Raw genomic sequence first — 25085 nt, 5'->3', positions numbered from 1 at the left:
AGCCCAGTCCTGCCTCAGTGTCCTCACCCTATTTGCTGGTGGTTAGGGGTGTCAATCACCACCTCCCACCTCTTCTGTACCTTATGGCTAATTAGGAAGAGACAAATGACAAATAGGGATCATATATCAGCTTTATCCAGGGTCCCTTGGTAATGGCCAAATTGGAGAACTGCCAAGGTCTCCTACCTTCTAGTTAGAACTGAACACAGCCTGATCTGCGATTACAGTGAATCTGATTTAAAACCCAACTGCACCATCCTCTACTCCACACACCTGTCCCAAGACATTCTACAGCATATGTGGGGTTTATAGGAACTACAAGATGAGATTTGGGTAGGCACACAGCCAAACCATGTCACCTACTGACCTCCAGGAAAGGGGAGGGGGAAGGACTGGAGATTAGACTCCAGAAAAACTTCTGAATAACAAGATTTGATAAGCTTTGGGGTTGGTGAACACATGGATGTGCTGGGATGTAACGTACCCAAAGAGGGCATGGGGTGCCACACCCACTCCCATACCACAGTGCCAGCTTCTTAGACGGTAGTCACAGTAAGTGGTTATTACTGCGGGGGCCTCTTTATTTGTTCTCTTTTTGAGCACTGAGATCTTAGAGCCAAAGCCATCCTAGCTCTGAGAGACCCAAAATCCAACATTAAAATGGGATCCCTAATTTCTAAACATCTGACAACTCTGCCTTCCAGTATGCCTGCCTTTTTCACATACAGAATTATGGCTCAGGAAGCTGCAAATATCAAATCTTACTATAGATAATATAGAATTACAACGGCCACTATATAGAATGTTCCAGATGAACAAGACCATTCATATAAGTGTACTTGAATCCCAAGTTTCTATAATTAGGCAGAGAGAATGGGATTGTTACTCTAATTGGCATTCAGAAGCCTCAAGCAGACAACAGGATTCTAAAATTGCTTTTTAAAAAAATTTATTGCAAAGATCTAATAAAAAGTTACAAATGTGAGATATCGTCCATACCAAGGACAGTAACATTAACATGACTTATTCTGCTCCCCTCTGTCTTTGCCTGAATAGTCAGTCTACTAACTCTGTCTTAAATGCCTGCCTTTTCTGAAAACACAATTAAATGGTTTCCTTATAAGAAAAACCACCCCAAATTCAGGAAATAATCCCTGAGTGACTTATACTCTTTGGACAAAAACAGAGCCAAGGACCATAGTTTAAAAAGTTCCTAAACCTACAGAAGACCTCCAAATATTTTCTGAAGAGAAGCCAGGTGTAGTGGCACATGCCTATAACCCTAGCTACTTGGGAGGCTAAGGTGGGAGGATCACTTCAGCCCAGGAGTTTGAGGCTGCAGTGAATTACAATTATGTCACTGCACTCCAGCCTGGGCGACAGAGTGAGACCCCATATCTAAATAAATAAATAAATAAATAAATAAATAACTATAGAAAAATGTAGGAAAAAATTAGGGTCTTCATTGAAACTTATAACCCCAGGATATCTGATCTCAACCAACTAATACACATATTGGTGAGAATCAGAGAAGCCCCAAAATGGGTGAAAGACGCAGAATGGTATTACCTGACAAGCCCTGCCTGGTCCATTATGGAAAGCAGGGAAAAAATGCAAATAACTGTTTGAAAGCCATTACCAAAGTGTTTCAGTTGGATGGCAACCAACAACCTAGGCTGGCCTTTTGGCCTGCTCTGGGGCACTTCTTTAATAAATGACTGAAAAAACAGTTTCCAAAAAACTGTTGGTATTGGTGCAAACAAGTAGGACACTGGAAAAGAGACTGCCCCAAATATTTCCAGGGAAAACATTATTAACAGGCTGTCTACCCTCTGATAATCTCCACATTAACCACCAGGATTGACAGGCCTTTGGGGGAAGCTCCAGTTGTTATCCTGTAGGTAGGCACCAGAACTGTGATTTCTACTTTATCTATTTATTTTTTTTAACTTTTTTTTTTCAATAGGTTTTGTGGAACAGGTAGTGTTTGGTTACATGAATAAGTTCTTTAGTGGTGATTTCTGAGATTCTACATTAAATTCCATTTTTGTTTTTGTTTTTGGCTTAAGCAACAAAAATGTATGGTCTCAGTTCTGGAGCCTAGCAACTTGAAATCAAGGTATCTGCAGGGTTGGTTCCTTGCTAAGGCTATGAGGAAAGCATTTGTTCTAGGCCTCGTTCCTTGGCTTATAGATAGCTGTCTTCATATTCACACTGTATTATCTTGGTATGCATGTCTATATGTCCAAATTTCCTCTTCTTATAAAGCCACAGTTATACTGAATTAGGGCCTACTCTAATTACCTCATTTTAGTTTGATTACCACTGTAAAGACTCTATCTCCAGATAAGATCACATTCTGAGGTACTAGGGGATAGGACTTCAACATATGAATTCTGAGAGGGCATCAATTCAACTCATAAGTGCTGCTGAGCTCTTGTTAGAAAATGAACCCCTGCTCTGGGTGTGATGGCTCACCCCTGTAATCCCAGTGCTTTGGGAGGCTGAGGTGGGTGGATCACGAGGTCAGGAGTTCGAGACCAGTCTGGCCAACATAGTGAAACCCCATCTCTACTAAAAATACAAAAATTAGCTGGGCATGGTGGCATGTGCCTGTAATCCCAGCTACTCGGGAGGCTAAGCCAGGAGAATGGCTTGAACCAGGGAGTCAGAGGTTGCAGTGAGCCGAGATCATGCCACTGCACTCCAGCCTGGCAACAAAGCAAGACTCTGTCTAAAAAAAAAAAAAAAAAAAAGAAAAAGAAAGAAAGAAAATGAACCCCTGATGACTCTCAGGCCTGACATTTCCCATTTTGAGGTGGGTCAACTACGATGCAACTACAAGGAAAGGGAGTAAAATCTCAGACCCTTCACAGATCCTGACTTCATGGGGACTGATGTAAGAATAAAAGTCCTGCAGTTTCCAAAGGTCTTTGACATGGACACTCTAAGCATCTGACATACATGGCTGATTCCTAGTATTTGGTCTCTCCTAGGTCATTTTGCTCTAGAACAATAATTCAGTTGCCCATTCTTTTAATTGTTTTATTCCCTCAAATGAAATATTTATTTTCCACAAGACACTCCTTAATAGCAATAACAACATCAACAACTAATACTTATAGCATTGTTCTATACACTATGTATCATCTTTTCTTCTTAAAATACCCCTCTGAAGGAGATATTATTACCTCTAGTGTACAGATCAGGAGACTGAGGCATAAGTCATACAGTTTAAACCCCAATTGTGAGGACAGTCTCTCCCTCAAAATAAAAAAGAAAATTTCAGTTGTGAGGAATAGCAAATCCAGTTCTATCTATGAGTCCAGGCAAAGAAAATGCCTTCTTTGTCCTATTCATTAGAGGGCTCTACCCTGAAGACAGTGATCCAATTAATAAACAATCTAAAATGACCACCTATTGTACTAAATTGGTGTCTAAAATACAACTTTCTAACATTTAGCTGGCCATTTAAAAACTCCTTGTAAAAGAAATTTACATCTATAAAGAAAATCTCCATTTCTAAGGGCTTCTCTTTCTTTGCACCTAAAACCGTTAGAAATTTTTATAGTGAGAAAGACATTGGCTTAAAATTCACACAACAAACCTTAACTGTGTTTATAGTACTTTTCCTGCCCATCTTGTCTTATGGGGTCTTAATCTTTGCCCTTGTCTCAGCAAATAATGGTGTTTAGATCAAAGTTGTGTGCTTTGAGATGTAAATTTTCTACATTGTCTCACCTAAGAGTCATGCCTTTGGAAGTACAAATTTAGGGTTGCCTAGCTAACAATAATTTAAAACAGCAGAACAGGTAATCAGGAGATTGATAATCTAAAGAAGAGAAACCACTGAAAAACTGGCAAATAGAGAATCTTTTTTTTTTTTTTTTTTTTTTTTTTTTGAGACGGAGTCTCATTCTGTCACCCAGACTGGAGTGCAGTGGCGCAATCTCGGCTCACTGCAAGCTCCGCCTCCTGGGTTCACGCCATTCTCCTGCCTCAGCCTCTCCGAGTAGCTGGGACTACAGGCGCCCGCCACCACGCCTGCTAATTTTTTTGTATTTTTTAGTAGAGACGGGGTTTCACCGTGGTCTTGATCTCCTGACCTTGGAATCTTATAAAAGCTCTAAGATCTGCTTCCGGCTGTGTGTCTGTATGTCTACATGTGTTATATGTATGTGATATTTTGCTACCAAAATATATGAAAAAGCTTTAATTAATTGGCTTAAAGAAAAAGTAAGCGACAAAATATAATATTTCATCAGAAAAACTGCACTGACTGCTATGGTTTGCTGTGTGTCTGCACCAAAATTCATGTTGAAATTTAACTGCCAATATAACAGTGTGGGGAGGTAAAGCCTTTAAGAGATGATTAGGTCAATCACATAGATTAATGTCTTTCTCATGAGACTGGGTTAATTCCACAAGACTGGATTAGTTCTCAAAGGAAAACAGGTTGTTATAAGGTGAGGTCACACCTGTGTTTTATCCCCTTTCCATGCCTGCTTTCCCTTCTGTTTCTCCACCATGTTATGATGCAACATGAGACACTCACCAGAAGCTGACCAGATGGGCTGCCCCGTCTTGGACTTTCCAGCCTCTAGAATCATGAGCTAAATAAACCACTTTTCTTTACAAATTACCAAGTCTTTGGTATTTTGTTATAGCAAAACAGGCTAAGAGACTAACTCAAATACCTTTCAGTTCATGTGACAGGTAAATCTTTGATAAATAAGGCTAGTTCAATAAAACAGCTGTGTCTTCTGACCAACAAAATAACCTCATATTTAACTTTAGGGCTCTTGTTTAGGTAGCAACTAACATTGGCATACTGTAAAAATGGTTAACAAGGAAATAACTTGAGATAATGGCTAGCTTTGTTTAACGACCAATTGAAGTGTAATTTTGAAGAACAAGTAAATTAGGTGAAAGTAAATGAGTTAAAGGTTTTAAATAAACTCTTCATAGTTTCAAAAATCTTAAGTAACATAATCTTAAAGTCATATGATTAACATTCCTGAAATGTCAGTCATTTCCAAGTAAGTTAGAATACTGACCCATTAATTGCTAAACATGATTAAAGTATAGATACTTTGTCATTTGTGTTGTTATAAAATGTTGGTATATGATAGTTCAAAATTGCTTACTTCCTAGGTTTCACTAGAAATTAAGGTTACTAAAAGTTAAAAACTCTAATTAATATATGTAATCCTATATGCAAAGTATACCAAGAGAAAGTAAAATGTGTTTTGGGTGAAAAAATTTATAAAAAGTCATGAGAATATATTTTTGTAGAAAAGAGTAATTTCAGCTAATTCAAAGGTTAAAGGCTTTTCACAATATAGATTTATGAAGAAAATGGAAACAAGGCAGGAAGGAACTATTAAGTAGGAAAAAGAGATACAAAAAAGTTGTAAGTCTGAGAATATATTTTTGGTAAAGAAAGTTGAAAACAGACTAATTTTTTTGAATGACAATTCTGTGTGGTCAGAAAGATAAGGGAAAAAGAAAAGTAAATTTTTGCCCTAAGGTAGAATGACTGGTTGTTTCAATATGAAAACGAAGATATCGGGCACAGTGGCTCATGCCTGTAGTTCCAGCACTTTGGGAGGCCAAGGTGGGCGGATCACCTGAGGGAGGGAGTTCAAGACCAGCCTGACCAGCATGGAGAAACCCTGTCTCTACTAAAAATACAAAATTAGCTGGGCGTGGTGGTGCATGCCTGTAATCCCAGCTACTCTGAAGGCTGAAGGAGGAGAATCGCTTGAACCCGGGAGGCAGAGATTGCGGTAAGCTGAGATCGCACCATTGCACTCCAGCCTAGGCAACGAGAGTGAGACTCCATCTCAAAAAAAAAAAAAAGAAAAGAAAAAGAAGAATGCATGGGACAAAACTGGAGGTTTGAGCAAGCTGCAGGAGGTCTTTGCAAGTTTTAGAAGATTTATGGAAGATGAATCTTATGAAAGGAATTTTGAGTGTGATCAAGTTGTCTAAAATTAAAAAAGAATTGTTTTTAGGTTTTTCTAAAAATTAAGTTTTATTAAAAAAATTTTAAGACAAGGTTTTCTTGACGTGTACTGATCTTTTCTTATTAAAAAATTGTGAGACTTTTTAGGTATGTGGCCTACAAAAGAAAGATTCTGTATTTTGTCAAAATAATTTCTGTGCTTCATGTTTTCTTTCTTAGGTCATTAATTACTTAGGAAAACTGAGTCTCCTCTTTATTATAAGAGTTAAGATTTTCTACAGCTATGTAACTTCTTTTGAAGTATTTTAATTATCACTGTGGCTAAATGAGTATTATATTCAAACACGTGATCAAAAATGTGATCCTATTTTTGATCAAGTGTTTGAATCTTTTTGACAAACTTCCTGAAATGAAATTTTAAGTCTCCTTGTCTTAGTCCCTTTAGAGTTGCTATAAAGGAATACCTAAGGCTGGATAATTTATGAAGAAAAGAGGTTTACTTGACTCACAGTTTTGCTGGCTGGAAGACTGGGCATCTGACAAAAGCCTCAGGAAGCTTCCACTTACGGCAGAAAGCAAAAGGGAATCACAGTACAGAGATCACATGGCCACAGAGGGAGCAAGAGAGGAGTGGGGAGGTGACAGGCTCTTTTAAACAACCAGCTCTCACAGGAACTAACAGAATGGAAACTCACTCATCGCAAAGAACACACCAAGCCATTCATGAGGGATCCATCCCCATCACCCAAATACCTCCCATTAAGCCCCACCTCCAGCATTGGGGATCAAATTTCAACATGAGATTTGGGGGACAAACATCCAAACCACAGCCACCTGGAAGTCCAAAAGAGAGATATTAAACCAATTAGGTTTATTTGATATGTTAAATTATATAGGAAATATTGTCAATAAGAAATAATGTTTAACCGTCTTTTCCTTACATTTGTATAGATAGGATATTAAAATATTTATTCAGGCCAGGGGTGGTGGCTCACACCTTCAATTCCTGCACTTTGGGAGGCTGAAGTGGGCAGACTGCTTGAGTCCGGGAGTTCAAGACCACCCTGGGCAACACGGTAAAACCCTACTGCTACAAGAAATACAAAGAGAAGCCAGGCACGGTGGCACACAGGTGTAGTCCTAGCTACTAGGGAGGCTGAGAGGTGGGAGGATCGCCTGAGCCTAGGAGGCAGAGGCTGTAGTGAGCTATGATCACATCACTGCACTCCAGGCTGGGTGACAGTGTGAGACCCTGTCTTAAAAAAAAAAAAAAAAAAAAAGTTTTTTCAAAATTGCATTAAATTTCTAGAAATCAATCATAATTTTGGTTATTACGTTAAAATGTTGTATGCCATAGAAATAACACAATTTCTTTGTCAGCTGCATCATTATGGACTCTCATCAGGTTTTCAATGATGGCTATTTTAAGTCTTATTGTCCTCAGCTAATTGCTTTATTCTGATGCTGTTCTGAAAGCTTTTTGAAAAAAACTATAATCTTCAAAGAAGTTCATGGAAAGAATGGAAAAAATTCTGACAAGTACAGGTTTGTGATAACTTTGAGATAGCACTGGATTGGGTAAGAATTTGTAGAACTCTAAGAAAGAAACTGGTAGATTAGTGAAACTATCAACTAAGATCAAACAGAGCAAGAATTAATTACATTAGACTGAAAAACTGATAAGGAAAAAGTATGGGTTTTTATTGCTTTTTTATTTAAAACATTGCTGGTTCTCTTAATGTTTTATTTTCCAGATTTAAGAAAACGATTTTTTAAAGCTATCTCTAGCTCACAACAGTTTGGTAGAGTATACTTTTATAAACAAAAATTGAAACATTCCATCTTTCTCCTTAATATGATTATTTTCATAAGCTCAATAAGAATTTGCTCTCTGTATTACACAGTACAATTGGAAACACTGGTTTAATTACCAAGGCTTTGAGTGAAATGTAATATTTGAGAATTAATAGAATGCCTTGCTTCAAGGATTCCCAGTGTGATACAGTTTGGATGTTTATCCCCTCTAAATCTCACCCTGAAATCTGATCCCCAGTGTTGAAGGTGGGGCCTGGTGGGAGGCCTCTCTCACTATGTGACTCTACTGACTCCCCTAGCCTCCTACCATAAGTAAAAGCTTTCTGAGGCCCTCACCGGAAATTGAGGAGATGCTGGTGCCATGCTTCTTATACAGCCTGCAGAGCTGTAAGCCAAATAAACCTCTTTTTTTTCCATAAATTACCCAGTCTCACATATTCCTCTAAAGCAACACAAAATGGACTTCCACACAGCATTACAGTGAGTGAGTAAAAAGTTGTCACTTCCTGGCAGGCCTAGGAACCTCAAGACACTAGATAACCATAGACAAGGTCTGATGTCGGCCTTGGTTTGGCTTCCTAGTGATGAGAGGTTTTTAAAAGTCTAATCTGAGATTCTTTGTCAAAATTTCCAGCAAAGCAAATTTAAAAAGAACTGTGTGGTTATTCTTGCTGTACTTATATATAAAATAATCAGGTGAAGTTTAATGAGACGAAACTTATTTTGCAAACACATTAGTCTTACTCTGATTATCTTTGGTAGAAATGGGGGTGATTATAGACAGAAAAATTATGTTGCAAAAGAAAAACTATAATACCTTTCAGTAGATTGTAGCCTTGTTCACTTTTTCCCTAGACTGGACTGGATCCTGAATTCTTTTAGTGCACTACCTCCAGTATCTAGCTTCAACTCTTCAACTAAGAGCAAAAGTGCTAAGCTGGACAACTTGATATAAATCTCAAGGGACAAGTCTCATGTGTGATGTGTGTGCCATACAGAGTTCACCAGAATATCTAACGCCACAACCAGGGACATTCAAACTGCAAACCGGGATGAGAATTTGCTAACTGCATGCCGGGGACAGCTTTTCCCAAGGCCATCAGACGAAGACTTCTTATGATATTCTTACCCCTCTTAATTTTTCCTTGCTTATGCCTACTTCTTTCACTTGGCAGAATAAGGCTATGGTTAAAGTTTCACAATCCTTAGTTTTTGTGAGTAATCTGACAGCATGTTGAATCTGTTATGTCAAATCTGAATCTTTAAAAAACCTGAGATCCTTTAGTCCACCTAGTGGGTAACTTCAGCAACATCCCTAATGCAACTGTTTGTTCAAATTTTACTAGTGATCTCTTTTATAGAGTTAGTACTGTCTGCTTTAATTTAACCTATTCCTGGAATGCTATATGATAGAATTGCTACCGACTAACTGAATAGGGAGAAATCTGTGCAATTGCTAATACTTCTTGTTACCAATAGATATAATGAGTATCCGGCCTGGCTCATTCTTTGATCTATTTAATTTCAGCTGGCTTAGTTTACGGGGATCCTAGATAAAGGAGCATACTCCAAACTCCTGGCATTATCCTTTTGATAGTCATAATAGTAGTTTCTCTGGTACACTATATCCTCTCAAAAAGTTTTAAAGGTTGCACACAGCCATTCATCAAACACCAAAGAGTCTCTTTTCTGTTGGAATGACAAAAACTCAAAGAAATGCATGACGATGAGTGCACCATGACCTATGAATGACTTGTAGAGACCAGAAACCCAACATGATGATAAGAGTAGCACTAATGCCCTTAGTTTTGGTCGTGCACTCACCCAGGTGAAAGCATGACTGAAAGGGGAAAATCATTAAATAAAAAATATAGGAGGCCACTGTTTTGGACTAAGCTTCTGCACTAGGCCCCACAGCTCCTGCATTAGGCCCCAACAGATTTGACTAAAAATCAAAATGGAGTTATCCATGCTGAAGTTCCACATCACCAAACTGAAACTAAGTTGTTATATAACATTCCAAGAAAGCAGGAGAGAGAGATAGCAGCCAATTTCCCAAATAGGCCAATTTCAATCTTCAATCAGTAGGATAATAATTCCCTCTGTTTTAATCCTTAAAAGTAACCTGATGCTAACCACTCTTTCCATTTTTCTGCCTCCCTGTCCCTGCCTTTCAAGGAAAGTAACTTCGAAATAATCAATCTGTTTTTTGTTCTTCATTTTTGCTTTCCTTAGCCCTTTCCGTCTATAAAACCAACCCCTTCTGTTCAACTCACTGGCAAATTTATTGTATTTTATGGCATAAAATGTTGCCTGATTCTAGAATTGCAATAAAGCCAACCATGATCTTTAAAACCAAATATATTGTAATTTTGTTTTTGAAATGCCCAAGTAGACTCAAATATTTTTTTCTTTGGAGAATCTTGGCCTTGTTTTGCTGCATCCCAGCCAATTGTTTAGCAAAAAAACCTTGAGCTCAGTGGCATTATTTATCAAAAACAATCAGGGAGGACTGCCTGAAGGACACATAGTCTACTCTTGCAGAAATTCTTTTCTTTTCTTTTTTTTTTTTTTTGAGATGGAGTCTCAATCTGTTGCCCAGGCTGGAGGTACAGTGGTGCAATCTCGACTCACTGCAAACCTCCACCTCCTGAGTTCAAGCAATTCTCCTGCCTCAATCTCCCGAGTAGCTGGGATTACAGGTGTGTGCCACCATGCCTAGCTTTTTTTTGTTTGTTTTTTTGTATTTTTAGTAGAGAGAGGGTTTTGCCATGTTGGCCAAGCTGGTCTTGACTTCCCGATCTCAGGTGATCTGCCTACCTGGGCTTCCCAAAGTGCTGGGATTATGACGTGAGCCACTGTGCCTGGCCTACTCTTGCAGAAATTCTAAAATGTACATCTAATTAAGAGTTTACTTTCTATAATATTGAATTAACTGAACTGTACCTACTGGTAAAAATGTGGTAGATGATGCTATTTATATCATTACACACTGTCCACATGGGATCCCCAGGAAGAGATTTTTCTCTGAGCTTAGCAGTAATCACATTTTCACTTCTCAGAATCTGACCTGCCTGTATCTTTAGGCCCTCATAGACTAAAATACCTACCAGGTTCACTTCTTTATGCTGGTGGTTAGAAAGCTTTCAGTGGAATTTGTGACCCATCTGTAACAGTGTGTAGATCATATACTGTGTTCCTGGCCACCTAATGGTAATCATTTTATCTTATTCCTATATCCATCTTTTGATTGGTTCTACCTTTATTATATATATATCCTTCCAAGCTGCCTTCTATCCCTTCTGCAGTACAATGGTACATAAATGAAAACCATAAAAATGTAAGCAGAGAGATATGATCCATGCCCACAATGTGATTGCCTTCTTCAAAGACATTGTAGGCAAATGTCCAGGGTTTCTAAAGCTTTATATAATACCAGAACATTGGGCTAAAGAGTGAACACTTTTGAGTACAGCAGACTAACACTATCTCTCATCATTAAAAGGCGATCTTGGTGCTGCTCAAGTAGCTTTCATAACACACTGCCTTGACAGAGTCTAGCAATAAAATTACAGGAATCAATCCTTTTTTCCAACAGGTTACAGTTCTAAAATGAAGAAGGCCTACTATGAAAACATTCATGAAAAGTGAAATATTTCATTATTGGTATCTTCTTTTTATCTGGATTTATTCACTTCCTTGGAGCAGTAGAGAATGACTAAATACATCAGATAAAGATAGTCTAAATAGCACATACAGAATAGCATGGTTTATATTTACTTTTAGGAAAAAGAGTTGTAATGAGGATGAAATATAATTTTACCTTGGATTTTAAGAGACAAAGCTTTTCTTTTTCTTTTTCTTTTTTTTTTTTTTGAGAGAGGGTTTCACTCTATTGCCCGTGCTGGAGTACAGTCGCATGACCAAGGTCCACTGTCACCTTGATCTCCTGGGCCCAAGCAATCCTCCCATCTCAGCCTCCCAAGTAGCTGGGACTACAGGCGCACACTACCATGCCCAGCTAATTTTTAACAATTTTTTTGTAGAGATAGGGTTTCACCACATTGTCCAGGCTGGTCTCAAACTCCTGCACTCAAGTGATCCACCCACCTCGGCCTCCCAAAGTGCTAGGATTATAGGCATGAGCCACTGCACCTGACTTAAGAAGCAGCTTTTGAGCTCTTTTAAAATTCCTATTATTGAACTGTGGAATTAGATTTTCAGTTACATATAATTTTGTTTTAAAAAGAAGCACAATTACTATCTTACTTGAAAGAAAACATTTTCAAAACTATTTTGCATCTAGTTCCTTTTTAATGTGTTCTGAAGGCAATGTATTTTATTTTACTTTAACTATTTTTTTTAGAGACAGGGTCTTGCTATGTCACCCAGGCTAGAGTGCAGTGCTGCAATCACAGCTCACTACAGCCTCAAACTCTTGGGCTCAAGCAATCTTCCTGCCTCAGCCCCTCAAAATGGCTAAGACTATAGGTACACAACCACCACTCCCAGCTAATACTTTTAATTTTTTTTTTTTTTCGTAGAGGCAGGGTCTCACTACATAGCCCAGGTTTATCTTGAACTCTTAGCCTCAGTGATCCTCCTGCCTTGGCCTCTCAAAGTGCTGGGATTACAGGTGTGAGCCACTGTGCCCAGACCTGAAAGTATAGTCTTTTTAAAAATCTGCCTCCAATTTCTTTCTTCTAGCCAGGGTCTAAGTGTGAATGCTTTTCTTCAAGCAGAGTCTTTCAACTATATAGCAAATAAGGCTACTTGTCAAACTATTTTTATAGACAAAATATTTTCAAAAATATTTTCAGTACAAATTAATTTACCATGCTGTTTTTATCTCAGATTTGATATTTTCTTCAGAAATGTATAATTTCAGTTACAAATACTAAGATATAAAAATGCTTTGTATATTTTTCTGGTAAATATAGCTGAACTAAGATTACATTTCTAGAAAACACAATTAATAAAAATCTTCTGGCCAGACATGGTGGCTCACGCCTGTAATCCCAGCACTTTGGGAGGCCGAGGCGGTGGATCACAAGGTCAGGAGATCGAGACAATCCTGGCCAACATGGTGAAACCCCGTCTCTACTAAAAATACAAAAAATTAGCCAGGCATGGTGGTGGGCACCCGTAGTCCCAGCTACTTGGGAGGCTGAGGGCAGGAGAATGGCGTGAACCCGGGAGGCAGAGCTTGCAGTGAGCTGAGATAGCGCCACTGCTCTCCAGCCTGCGTGACAGAGCGAGACTCCATCTCAAAAAAAAAAAAAAAAAAAAAAGAAATCTTCTGACAATTCTCATTTTTTCCTCCAAAAATATTAGTTTAACCTCAACAGATACCTGTTTTCTTAATGCTGGGTATGTACCCATGGAGGAGTGTCTGTTCCAAGCGATAAGAAGGGATCTGTGTGTGTTGGCTGTGGACTTGGACTGTCCCTTAGGGACCGCTAATGTTTGATCTGGTGAGTAACAATCGCAAGTTTGAGGGAAATTTTCCCTTGGATATGTAAACTCCTAGATTTACCACATATATACATATACATATGAATATATATATGTGAATATATATGTGTGTGTACACATACGCAAACACACATGTACACATATATACATACACATATACATATATGTGTATTTGCTATATGTGTATGTATATATATGTATGTAAAGTAAAACAGAATAGTTATATCCAAAAAAAAAAATCTGAAAAGAATCATTCAAAACGTGCGAGACACATTGTACTTAAAATGTACTTGAAGGCTTGTTTCTGTAAGGGTTGCCTAAACATCCCTAGGCTCTACTCTTCAGGAATCTTATTTCCAGGCACAGTGTCCTGGAGCATTTGCAAGTTTTCAGTTGGAACTCTCAGCACTTTACTTTAAAAATAGTCTAAAGTCAGAAACTGAAATAGTGATCTATTTTTCAACCCCCAAGTTGCTCCTTAGTCAATATAACGCTGAACATTTCTGAACAAAGGATTCTTAAGGCTGGCTGTGGTTCAGGCAAGTCCTAAACTTATTAAGGGTAAAATAAGTTATTCACAAAAGAAAAAATATATAGTCTATTCTCAGTTGGAGAAAGATCTATTTTCCCCTAAAACGGAATTATGTATTAAACCAGTTCAAATTTTATTTTGGACCATTAATCTGTAATTTAACATAGTTGTTAAAATAAATGGATGTTTCAGTCTATTTTATGTCAAGTTGTTTACTAGAAAAATAATCCAATGAGTAGAACATTTAAAATATTGTTTTCCCTGTGTGCTTACTTACAAATGGATACATGTTGTACTCTTGGCAAAATTTACTTGTTACATTTTAACAATGTAACTGCTGACAATAAAACACATTAGTACAAAACAATTTCTGTATCTTAAATCATAACTATATTCCTCCTGCCACTTTTAGTAGGATAATGAATATTTCTATAACTAGTTTTTAACAAGTTTCTAAAATATTTTTAAGCCCATACGAAAGAAAAAAGGCTTCTGGAATTTTTCTTTAAGAACTACATATATTTCACAAATAAAGCTAAACAGAAAAATGCAGATCAACATTACAATTCGCAAGTATTGAGCACTTAATGACCTCCATTTCTAGAATCCACTTCTTAGAAGATGCCACCAGTTCATATTGACCCATTATACATGAAACTTCTGCCTGTAGGATTGCAGTTGACAAAGCCTGAAGACCACATTCTAGAAGGTACTGCTAAGCTTCATTTGTCCTTACCATAGCTGACTGCCATCAAATTGCCATCCAGAACTGCTTTTGGGAAGCAGTTCCTCCACAATCTTTTCAACAGATTCCCTGTTTTAACATCCACCTGTGTTACTGAAGAACAGTCTGACCCGGATTGAGCCATGGAGCAAATAATAACACTAACTGCAGCTCCAGACAGAAAAAAAAATAGGAGTTCATTTTCCAGACTCTTGTGGGAATACAGAGCATGTCTGCTGAAACTGAATCCAAGAGTTCAATGATATTGTAGACTCAAGTATTTCTTTATATTCCACGTAATAGCTTTTCCGTTCTTGGTGTTTTATAACACACTTCTGAGCCATGATTCAGAAAGTGAGGGAAATTCTCTGTCTGTCTTTCTCTCTCTCTCAAGTTGAGTTATATAAAAATTACAATTGCAAGGTGAAGCTCTAACAGAAGGCCACAGGAGTTGCTATATGTACTGTTCTCACTGACCCATCACTGCAACTTAAGTCAGTTCATGTGGACTTTCTTTAAGGGAACGCCATTTCTTTAGGCATTAAATCTAAACTTCTTTCCTTTGGGTTTTGTTTTGCTTCATTTTTGCCAGACTCTACAATCCGCCCGAGAAAGCTTGAGTATTACATCTTCATTCTGTCATTTTCAACCCTGTTTTCTCTCTTGACAAGGATAGACATGTTATTTTGCTGATATCACTGTTGAGTTGTATGAGGCCTTCTCCCCTTATGCAGGGGCCACCACAGTAATCAGTTTTATGTAGCTGCCACTTCATACTACTGTATCCTAACAGCAGACATGCTAGCAATTCTCTTCAGTTTAATTCAATAAATAGGCCACATGGGTCTATTTATTAGCTGATATTAGCCTCCAACATCTAATATAACAAATATTACCTAAAGGAAATAGGGTTTAAACTATACCTAAGATTACAGAGGGAAATAGTCAAGCATCTGAGGAGAAGATCTTGTTTTTCTCTGCTATTAAAAAACTTCCTGTAAAAAACACTGTACGTGGTTCTATAGACAGCGTGCATCATCAGGTTGTGAGTACAGACACGGAGATGGTTCCTTTAAATAAACACAGGTGTCAGGACGCTTAAGCATGTAAATGGAGGTCACACCTTATTTTTTCTGTAAGCTTAAAGTCTTAAAAAGTCGTGTTCTGGATCAACAGGAGCAGGGGCAGTACCAAGGCATGGTCCATTCCCTGCTCTGCATTTGGCTGGGAAAGACTTGGTCCTTGGCTGGATCTAAAAAGTGCCCCCCCCAAAAAAGCCCTGCTTTACAGCAGTGAATAGTAAACTGGAGATAGCATGTTGGAATACAAGTCTTGAGGGAAGGCGGAGTCCTCTATGAAAAAGAGAGAGCCTCAGACAGAGAGGGGAGACAAGAACCCAAGAATCACAAATGTTTTGTTTCTCTGCAAGAGAGAAGGCCAAGGTGCAAGACTATCCCCTGTTCTCTTATTCCAAGCTGCCCTCATGTAATGAATGCTCTCAGCCACTCACTCGAATACATTTCTTTTGAAATTAGAAGTAAGACCAAACACTTATGTTGCCAACTTAAAGAGGTTTGGTTGTATTTAAGAGCACACGGATATTAGCCTCCAACAGTTTTAAAGAAGCTAAGAACTGACAGTTATCCAGGACCCACTATGTGCCAGGGCTACCTACCATGTTTCCTCATTTGAATTCCATAACCACCCATGGTGGTGTGCATTATTATGTTTACTTTATAAACGTGAAAGTTGGAGCCCAAAGATGAGGAATAATTTGTTCAAGGCCACACTGTCTAGAACATGGAGCAACCAGGCCTGTCCAATTCCAAAGCCACGTTCTATCTCAACAGCTTCTTTTAGAATATTTGATACAGTCCTCATGGAGATTTATGAAATAGAATTTCTTTTATCTTGAGAAACTAAGAAATACAGAAGACAAGCTTTCCACATCACTACATCTGGATCCAATAAACTTAAAAATATTTCTTTAAGATACATTACACTTGGTTTCTTTCTCTTTTTAAATTTGTAGTCCAAATTATCCCCGTCCTCTCAGCAAAATGAAATAGTAACCTCTATGATAAATTATGAGATTCTCTATAATGTGAAATCATCATTAAGTCCAAAGAGAAAAGAAATGAAACAACTATTGTGTTTTAAAACTTGAAATATTCAAGAAGGATACATATAGAACATAATATACTTTTTTAAAAAATTAATTTTTTAATTAACAAAAATTGTGTATATTTATGGCATACAGCATTACGCTTTGAAATATGTATACATTGTGGAATGGCTGAATCAGGCATATGGCTTACCTCATATACTGATCATTTATTTGTGGTGAGAACACGTAAAAATCTACTCCTTTAGTTTTTGAGTATACGAAGCACTGTTATTACGTATAGAGAACAGAATATACTATAAACATTCATAAAGGGCAAGCTGAAAAAATTACATTCCTTTATTTCATGGTAGTTTTAAATTTTTATATTAAAAAACTATTATATTAAAGCTTTAAAATAAAATGCTAAATTACAATGGCCTTTATGACTCAAAGAGAAACAAGGAAAATTAGAGTATATTTAATGAAATTTAAAGAAAATCTCTTTTATTTGAAATATATAAGAACAAAAACACATTATATTTCTTTAAGAGAGTTTAGACCTTCCTCCTTGAGTTTTTGTTTTTCATGTGTCCACTTTTTAAATGTTTCCATTTCCTCCACACACATATTTCTGAAGAGTTATGAGCAGGAAGTTTTCTCACGTATTTTCCCAAGCAGAAAGGCCTCCAGCTGCACACAGACTTTCCCATTGCCCCAGTATTAAAGTTCTGGGTAAAATTTTAATTACTAATTTAGGAAAGATGAGACATTTTAAAATTTAATACAGTTTGCCCTTTTTACAGACCATGTAGAATAAAGCCTCAGTATGCTTGAAAAAATCTCTTAGCAACTGAGAGCGGAGCTGGCCAACAATGGATGATTCATTGATTTAGCTTGAGTGTGCAGGAATGTCTGCCAAAAGGTCTGAATAAACTCACATTGCTAGACACTATGGTAAAATGTACCCTGACCTCTTTTAAAACTCTATCAGAGCGGAAAGTTAAACTTGCAGCTTTCCAGCAATTCACTGGCATCTGGAAACACACTTGAATTATAATATCTTGCTTTTATAACAATCGATAGATTATTATTTTCACCTAATTAGACAATGGCTGCTACTAATTGGAGGTTTCTAAGGGGACACCACCGTGTTTTTAAGCACTAAAAATAATGGTTTCCTATTCAATTTAAATCTGAAAGGAGGCTTTTTGAAATCCCAAACTGAAAGAACTGATTGTTGGTTTTTGGTAATATTGACCCAAGGGTTATGAAACATTACCCTAAACAATAATTTGTGCATTTAAAATTGGTAAACATTATGCAACAGATACCCCGTGTCTCTAAGTTTGTGCATATATGTAAAGATTATATATACCAGGACATCCTAGCTTATATTTATATAAAATCCAAAAGATCTCGGCTCTTTTGGTTACATCTGTCATTGGTCTCCTCAACATACTTTTTAGGGGCAAGTATTATTTCTCCTGCTTTAGAACTGGAAGACCATGCATGTGGAATTTTAAATTGTTGGCTTGTGTTCATAGGTATTCAAATCAAGTGCAGGCCCAGGTTTACAAATGGATATTCTAGTTTAAAATTGAGTATTAGACACACTGCACTACTTTATCACTCACAACTTCAGCAGCTATAATAAAAATAATCCATGAAACCAAATCCTTGTTTCCCAGTGGTGAACAAAGATATACTTCCTAGTTTCTTTTGCCCTTCACAAATGTAAGCATAGAGCAAGGAACGTTCTGCCTTGAAAGAGCTGTGCTTTTGTCTGCTTTACTTCTTCTTCATCTTTCCCCTTACCTTTTTCTCCTTCTCCCTCTTCTTTTTTTATCTTTTTGTGGTAAAATATTCAGGATTAACTGAACAATTCCCTGCTCCACCCCAGAGGTAACCATGTTTATCAATTTGAAGTACTCCTTTTCATATTGTTTTGTGGAGCATTTCAATGATTAAATGAATACATAAAAGTATATCATTTTGATTTACATGTTTTCCCTGTTTAATATATTATCGCATATTGTTCTATATCTTACTTTAAAAAAAAAGTACTTCTTGGAAATCTTTTCATACCTGTACATTTGAATCCATTTCATTTTTAAAATTGCTAAAAAGTATGTCCCAGTGTTAGCTTACTTTCTGAAATGGGGCAAGTTATACACATCCACTAAAAATACAGCTGTTCTTCCAGCATAACCTAGATGGTCATATAGAACAAAACAGCATATGGAAAAGTACGAATGAGTGAAGAAATTTAGCCTATTTTTTTTAACTTACTTCACTCTTGACAATTATATGTATCCAATAGCACCAGAGGCAATGAATGGGCTTGTTACACTGGATGCTAAAATCCAAGTAGTAAGACGAATATGATGGGAATCTTGCCAGAAAGGGGCCTTGTCACTTGGAGCAGAGGAGTAGAGAGCTTTATGGGTCAAAGCTGAATAGAACACACATGGTTCCTGCCCTCAGGGGGGTAACAGTCTAACTCTTCAAGACCTTCCAACTTCACCTCCTTTCCATTCCCACAGTAACTGATAGTCTAGACCAAACTTGTCCAGTCCACAACCTGCATGCCACATGCAGCCCAGGATGGCTTTGAATGCAGCCGAACACAAATTCATAAACTTTCTTAAAACATTATGAGATTTTTTTGATGTTTTTTTTTTTTTAGCTCACCAGCTATTGTTAGTCTTGGTGCATTACATGTGTGGCCCAAGACAATTTTTCTTCTTCCAACGTGGCCCAGGGAAGCCAAAAGATTGGACACCCCTGGTCTAGACTTTCCACATTTCTGGTATGAACTATTGCAGGAACCCCTATGTGGTTTTCTTGAGTCTAGTGTCTTGAACTGCTAATCCACAGCAGAGATATTCCCAAAGAGAAAGATCTGATCATATCACTGCCCAAATGAAACACCTTCATTATTTTCCCTTAAATGACAATACAGGACAAAGTGTAATCATCTCAACCTGACATTCACAGTCTAACTTCCTAATTTTTCTCCTGTTACTTTAAGTTCTAGTCACATCAAACTTCCTACTGGTCTGTGGAGATTCTATGTCACACTTCTATGCTTTTTCACATACTGCCTAAAACGTCCTTTACCTTTTTCCACCTGGATCTCCTGCTTGTTGCTCTAGACCGGCTTCAACATTGCCTCTTTGGTGAAGGGCTACCTGACTTCCACAGCAGGGATTTACTTCTTCTGTGCTCCCAAAGCAGGTTGCACTCATCTCTATAATAGCATTTCATGCTGTTTCAGCATTATTTGTAATGCATATATGTTTTCAACTTTATTTATTAGAAATTGTACATATTAGTTAAAAATCAATTGTGAAGCACCTATGCTAAAGTTTTTGTCAAATCTTAAGTTATCAGTCATAGCTCATTGCTATACTAGTCCTCAGCCCTACTTGAATTGTTGGACTGCAAGTTAATTGGGAAGATCCAAAGCCAATTGTAATCATAAAAATTCTCCTTATGTATATATCAAGAGATTATAAAATTATAGATTAGCTGAGCACAGTGGCTCAGGCCTGTAATCCCAGCACTTTGGGAGGCTGAGGCGGGAGGATCACTTGAGCCCAGGAGTTCAAGACCAGCCTGGGCAACATGGCACAACCCCATCTCTACAAAAAATACAAAAATTAGCCAGGCATACTGGCAAGCACCTGTAGTCTCAGCTACACGGGAGGCCAAGGTGGGATAATCGCCTGAGCTCGGGAGGTGGAGACTGCAGTGAGCTGTGATCATGCCCCTACACTCCAGCCTCAGCAACAGAGTGAGACCCTTTCTCAAGGGGAAAAAAATAGATCTACAGAAATTTCCTTAAAATGTAATAATGTTTATCTCTTTTTGAGAAAAAGGAAATGAGGCTGGGCATGGTGACTCATGCCTGTAATCTCAGCACTTTGGGAGGCTGAGGCGGGCGGATCACCTGAGTTCAGGAGTTTGAGACCAGCCTGACCAACATGAAGAAACCCCATCTCAACTAAAAATACAAAATTAGCTGGGCATGGTGGCACATGCATGTAATCCCAGGTATTTGGGAGGCTGAGGCAGGAGAATCACTTGAACCTGGGAGGTGGAGGTTGTGGTGAGCCGAGATGGCACCATTGCACTCCAGCCTGCAATAGGAGTGAAGCTCTGCCTCAAAAAAAAAAAAAAAAAGGAAATGAGATTAACATTGAATATTCTGGGGTTCAGGTACTGAGTATAATTGAGCTTAAAACACATAATTTGAATAAATTTTTAAAGATGATTTTGTAGTAGTTGGCTTGACCTAGTCCTAAGAATATTTTGATTCTCAATTTTACTTAAGTTTGTCTCATAAATAAGTATTTGCTTCCCTGCTAGAATGCCAAAGTATACAAGCCAATGAGAAATATCCCCTTGCTTCTGGTGGAATATGAACCTGTAAGAAGCAGGCATTCTGATGACAGGTGTAGGAAAGAGGGAGGGAGACAGTATAAAAGGGTAGAGTCAACCATCAAAGAGGTCGTAGGCTGTTGTAGATAGCATTGTTCATCCATGGTGCTGAGATGATGTCTTGAGACCCAACTCTCTACCCAAGCATATTCTTCATAGGTCCACTGACTGAGTGTCTTGGCAGGGATCCAGACCAGCCATCTTAGTCTAGCCCACAAGTTATCACAGCATCACAAAAAAGACTGCAGTGCATATGAAAACATTTAACCACTGTCATCCATGAAACAGACCAATAACAGTTGACAGTGAGGCAGGAGTCTAAGAAATAGCAATAAATTGTTATGAATTGCCTGGAATTAATAAATTAAACATTTGGAACAATTGCAGTAAGTAGCTTAGAGTAATATTTAAAAAACAAACGACAAGTGTTAAGGTCAAGTAGGTCAAACAGAGGAATTCACATAATTAGAGAAACAATTAGAAAGGTAACAGGCCTGCCTTAAGTAGGATGCTCGCTTGCTTGACAAAGTAAGTTTTGACCCTGATGAGGGGACTGACACTGTGTTCACTACCATGCTGTGCTGTCCTTCTGTCTTCTACACCAAACTACATGAGCTCATCTGGGGGCAGGGACTGTGTCTTTCATTTCTAGACTCCTCAGCTCTTAGCAAAATGGCTGTCCTGTATACATCTGTCTAGATACAGATGCCAGGACAACAGACAATTAATTCTATTGGGTCCTAAATATAAAGACTGTGAAAGAGACATCTGCAGTCCCTGATAGCTGCCATGATGGCAACTGCTGAGCCATTTGAAGGTAAATGCTGTGTTTCACTATGATTCTGAGGCACCCCATGGGGACTGCTGCTGCTGCAGATTCCTTAGAAGTATTCTGGTCATGCTGGCTTCTGCTCTGAAAGGGAGGAATCTTGAGAAACCAGAGAAAGGTCAGCCGACACCTCAGCCTCAGCACTGTGGAGGTCAATCAATAGCTGGAAGAGGATATAGAAAGGAATAAAAGCAGAACCTCCAATCTACCAAGGCCTGCAGGAATTTTCTCCACTGATATCATCAGAACTTCCGTCTAAATTATCCCACTGATATAGAATGTACTTGTGGAATTTAAGAGAGGCATTGGACTGAGTTTTAAAATTCCTACATGTACCAAATTCCAGGCATAGTGCCAATGGCAGAGAAAAGAATATTTTTTTAAAAAATTAACTTAAAACATGTGAAAGGTTTTAAGGCCTGCGATAGTCTCTTGTTTACTATAAACTGTCTTTATAATTCAACTCCATGTGACTACAGGAATTTATTGAGTCAGAGTCTACTACGTCAGGCTAGACGCTCTAACGCTATTTGTTAAGTGACACAAATGAACACAGAAATAATCAGTCTACTGTTGGAACACACTGAATTTCATCTTTCAGGGTCTTCTAACAATTGTTCATCTGCCTCTTCTAGCTAGGCCCTCATGGCAAACCACAATGACCCCTTCACTCAACACAAGACGATCTTCCTGTGACTGAAGTCTCTTGGTCATTACTGGCTCTAAGCCTTTGTTCTCTTTCACCGAGAACGTCTTCCCCTCTTCTTTACTACCAATTGGTGTAGTATGGCCCAAAACTTCCCCTTTATTTCCCCCAATCCCACCTCTTTTTGGCTTCATCATGTTGAAGGCATCTGTTGAGAGGACATTTGTACCCCTCATCCTTGGAAAAGCATCAAGGTAGTTCCCTAGAGAATGATGAGAACTGGTCTAAAGAACAGTGCAAATGGCATGTATAAAATATTTTGAGGGCCAGGCACGGTGGCTCGCACCTGTAATCCCAGCACTTACAGAGGCCAAGACAGGCACATTGCTTGAGCCCAGGAGTTTGAGACCAGCCTGAGTAACATGGCAAGACCTTGTCTCTACAGAAAACTAAAAAATTAGCTGGGCATGGTGGTACACGCCTTTAGACCCATCTACTTGGGAGACTAAGGTGGGAGGATTGATTGAGCCTAGCAGGTCGAGGTATCAGTGAGCTGTGATCGTGCCACTGTACTCTAGCCTGGGTGACAGAGCAAGACCCTCTCTCAAAAAATAAATTTTTTTGAGGGAGGGTTACTTTGTTAATATAGTCTAGAAATATATAGCCAGAGAAAAACATAAAATAAATCCATTACTGTGAATACCTACACACCAGGCTGCTACATGACTATTACCATTATCAAGTTCTCACTACTTTTGGTGGAATCAAGGAAATTTAGTGCACTTTAAACAACTGAACTGCATCTATGATAAGTGGAAAGTAAAGGAAATTTACTTAAAGTTTTGCCATTTAAGGACACTAGATCCCAGTCCTATGAACCTGTGCCTTAGCACATATTTTTTGCAGCTGCTGATACACTTCAGAGCCAAAACTAAGTTTTGAAAGTTTGGATTCCTGTGTGTTGTGATAATCAGCTGGGGTTTGGAAATGCCTTCAAAAATCTAATGCTCTGGCCCTTTAACAAGGCTTCTGAAAAAAACAATTTAACATCTGGAATCAAGTATTTTGTGGAAGTCCAAGACCAACAGGGCAAAGAACATTTCTTTCAGTAACAGTTAAAATGTGGCACTTCCTTCTCCTTCATCAAATAAATGGGTTTATTTAACAAAGATCCTGAGGTAGTTTATAATAAGTAAAATATGGCATAGAAGCAAGGTATAGAAAACAGGATACTCCAGATATTTATCACTGAAAGTCTTTCCTAAATATGCTGCTTTATTCTTCCAGCATCATTTTCTTTTCCAAAATTCAAATCCGAAAAACAATCAAAGTCAAGCCTCCTTCATTTAACCTTTCTAAGAGACTGCAGAGTGAGGATGAGTAAAGAAATTACAGAGTCCATCTTTCATCTTTTCCAACATACTTCAGAAGAAGACAAAAACAGTAACTGAATGTATGGATTTCTTAAGTCTTTGGGTAGTTACAGTAACTCATATCAAGTGCAAAAACAGAAGTGGTTATATCTATTGAATGTTGACTAATTCTCTACAGATTTTAGATATTGTTTAAAACAACATATGAAAATGTGTTCCCTTCTAAAATAATAACAGATGACATTTATTGTATGCTTAACATGTATCAGGTCAGGCACTGTACATTTAACTTTCAAAATAATTACTGTTATCCTTTTCTTCTTGTGATGAGTAATTAATACAGTGGTATGGTGGAACTGGCATAGAGAGAGACAAATAGAACAATAAAATAGAAGGATTAGAACCCAGAAACAGATCCACACATAAATAGGGCTATAGCTCACAACAAAGAGAGCATTGTAGATCAGCAGGTAAAGGACAGACCGTTCAATAATGGTGCCAGGAGAGTTAGTTCTCCATACAGGGTGTGGGTAACAAGAAAAAGAAGGAAATTGGATCCCATCCTCACACAATATATAAGAATACACTCCAAATGGAAGTAAGGTCTTAAACATGACAGGCAAAATGCTAAAGCTTTTAGAAGACAATATAAGGAAAGGATCTGACCACATTAAAATTAAGAGCTCTGGCTCATCATCAAAAAGTACCACAGAGTAAAAAGGCAAGCCACAAACTTGGACACAGTATTTGCAACACATACATCAACAAAGGATGTTTCCAGAACATATAAAGAATTCCTTTGAAAAAGAGAAACAACTCAATGGAAAAATGGGCAATTGATCGATAGGTGCCGTGTTTCTCCTCCACTTTCTAAGAAATGGAGGAGAGAGATTCTCCTTTACCCACTAACCTACAATGCTCTCTTTGTTGTGGGTTATGGCCCTGTATATATGTGTGGAGTTGTTTCTGAGTTATTCCTTCTATTTTATTGTTCTTTGAAAGTGGAGGAGAGACTCAAAGACTGCCTGGCACACGGGATGTACTCAAACAACATTTGATGAATGAACAAAAACACAAATGGCCCATAAACATATGAAAAGATACCCAAGCTCACTGGTAATCAGGGAAAGAAAAATGAAAACCACAATGGTTTTGTTTTTTAAAAAATAGAAG

At 38.0% G+C, this 25085-nt stretch overlaps 2 protein-coding genes across 3 annotated transcripts in view; one reads left to right on the top strand and one right to left on the bottom strand.

The window, feature by feature from the left end:
* The window catches only part of LOC105738391, a 124081-nt gene extending 113947 nt beyond the window's left edge, over nucleotides 1-10134 (top strand). Inside the window, exon 5 of the transcript XR_004032726.1 lies at nucleotides 8639-10134. The gene's annotated coding sequence lies outside the window, so the exon portion shown is untranslated. The remainder of the gene's footprint in view (nucleotides 1-8638) is intronic.
* The window catches only part of DDAH1 (dimethylarginine dimethylaminohydrolase 1), a 155750-nt gene that overhangs the window by 72678 nt on the left and 57987 nt on the right, over nucleotides 1-25085 (bottom strand). The window lies entirely within an intron of this gene.

The sequence above is a fragment of the Nomascus leucogenys genome, chromosome 12 (genome assembly GCF_006542625.1).
Source record: "Nomascus leucogenys isolate Asia chromosome 12, Asia_NLE_v1, whole genome shotgun sequence".
NCBI classification, from domain to species: Eukaryota; Metazoa; Chordata; class Mammalia; order Primates; family Hylobatidae; genus Nomascus; species Nomascus leucogenys.
This window is presented reverse-complemented; position numbering and strand designations above follow the sequence as displayed.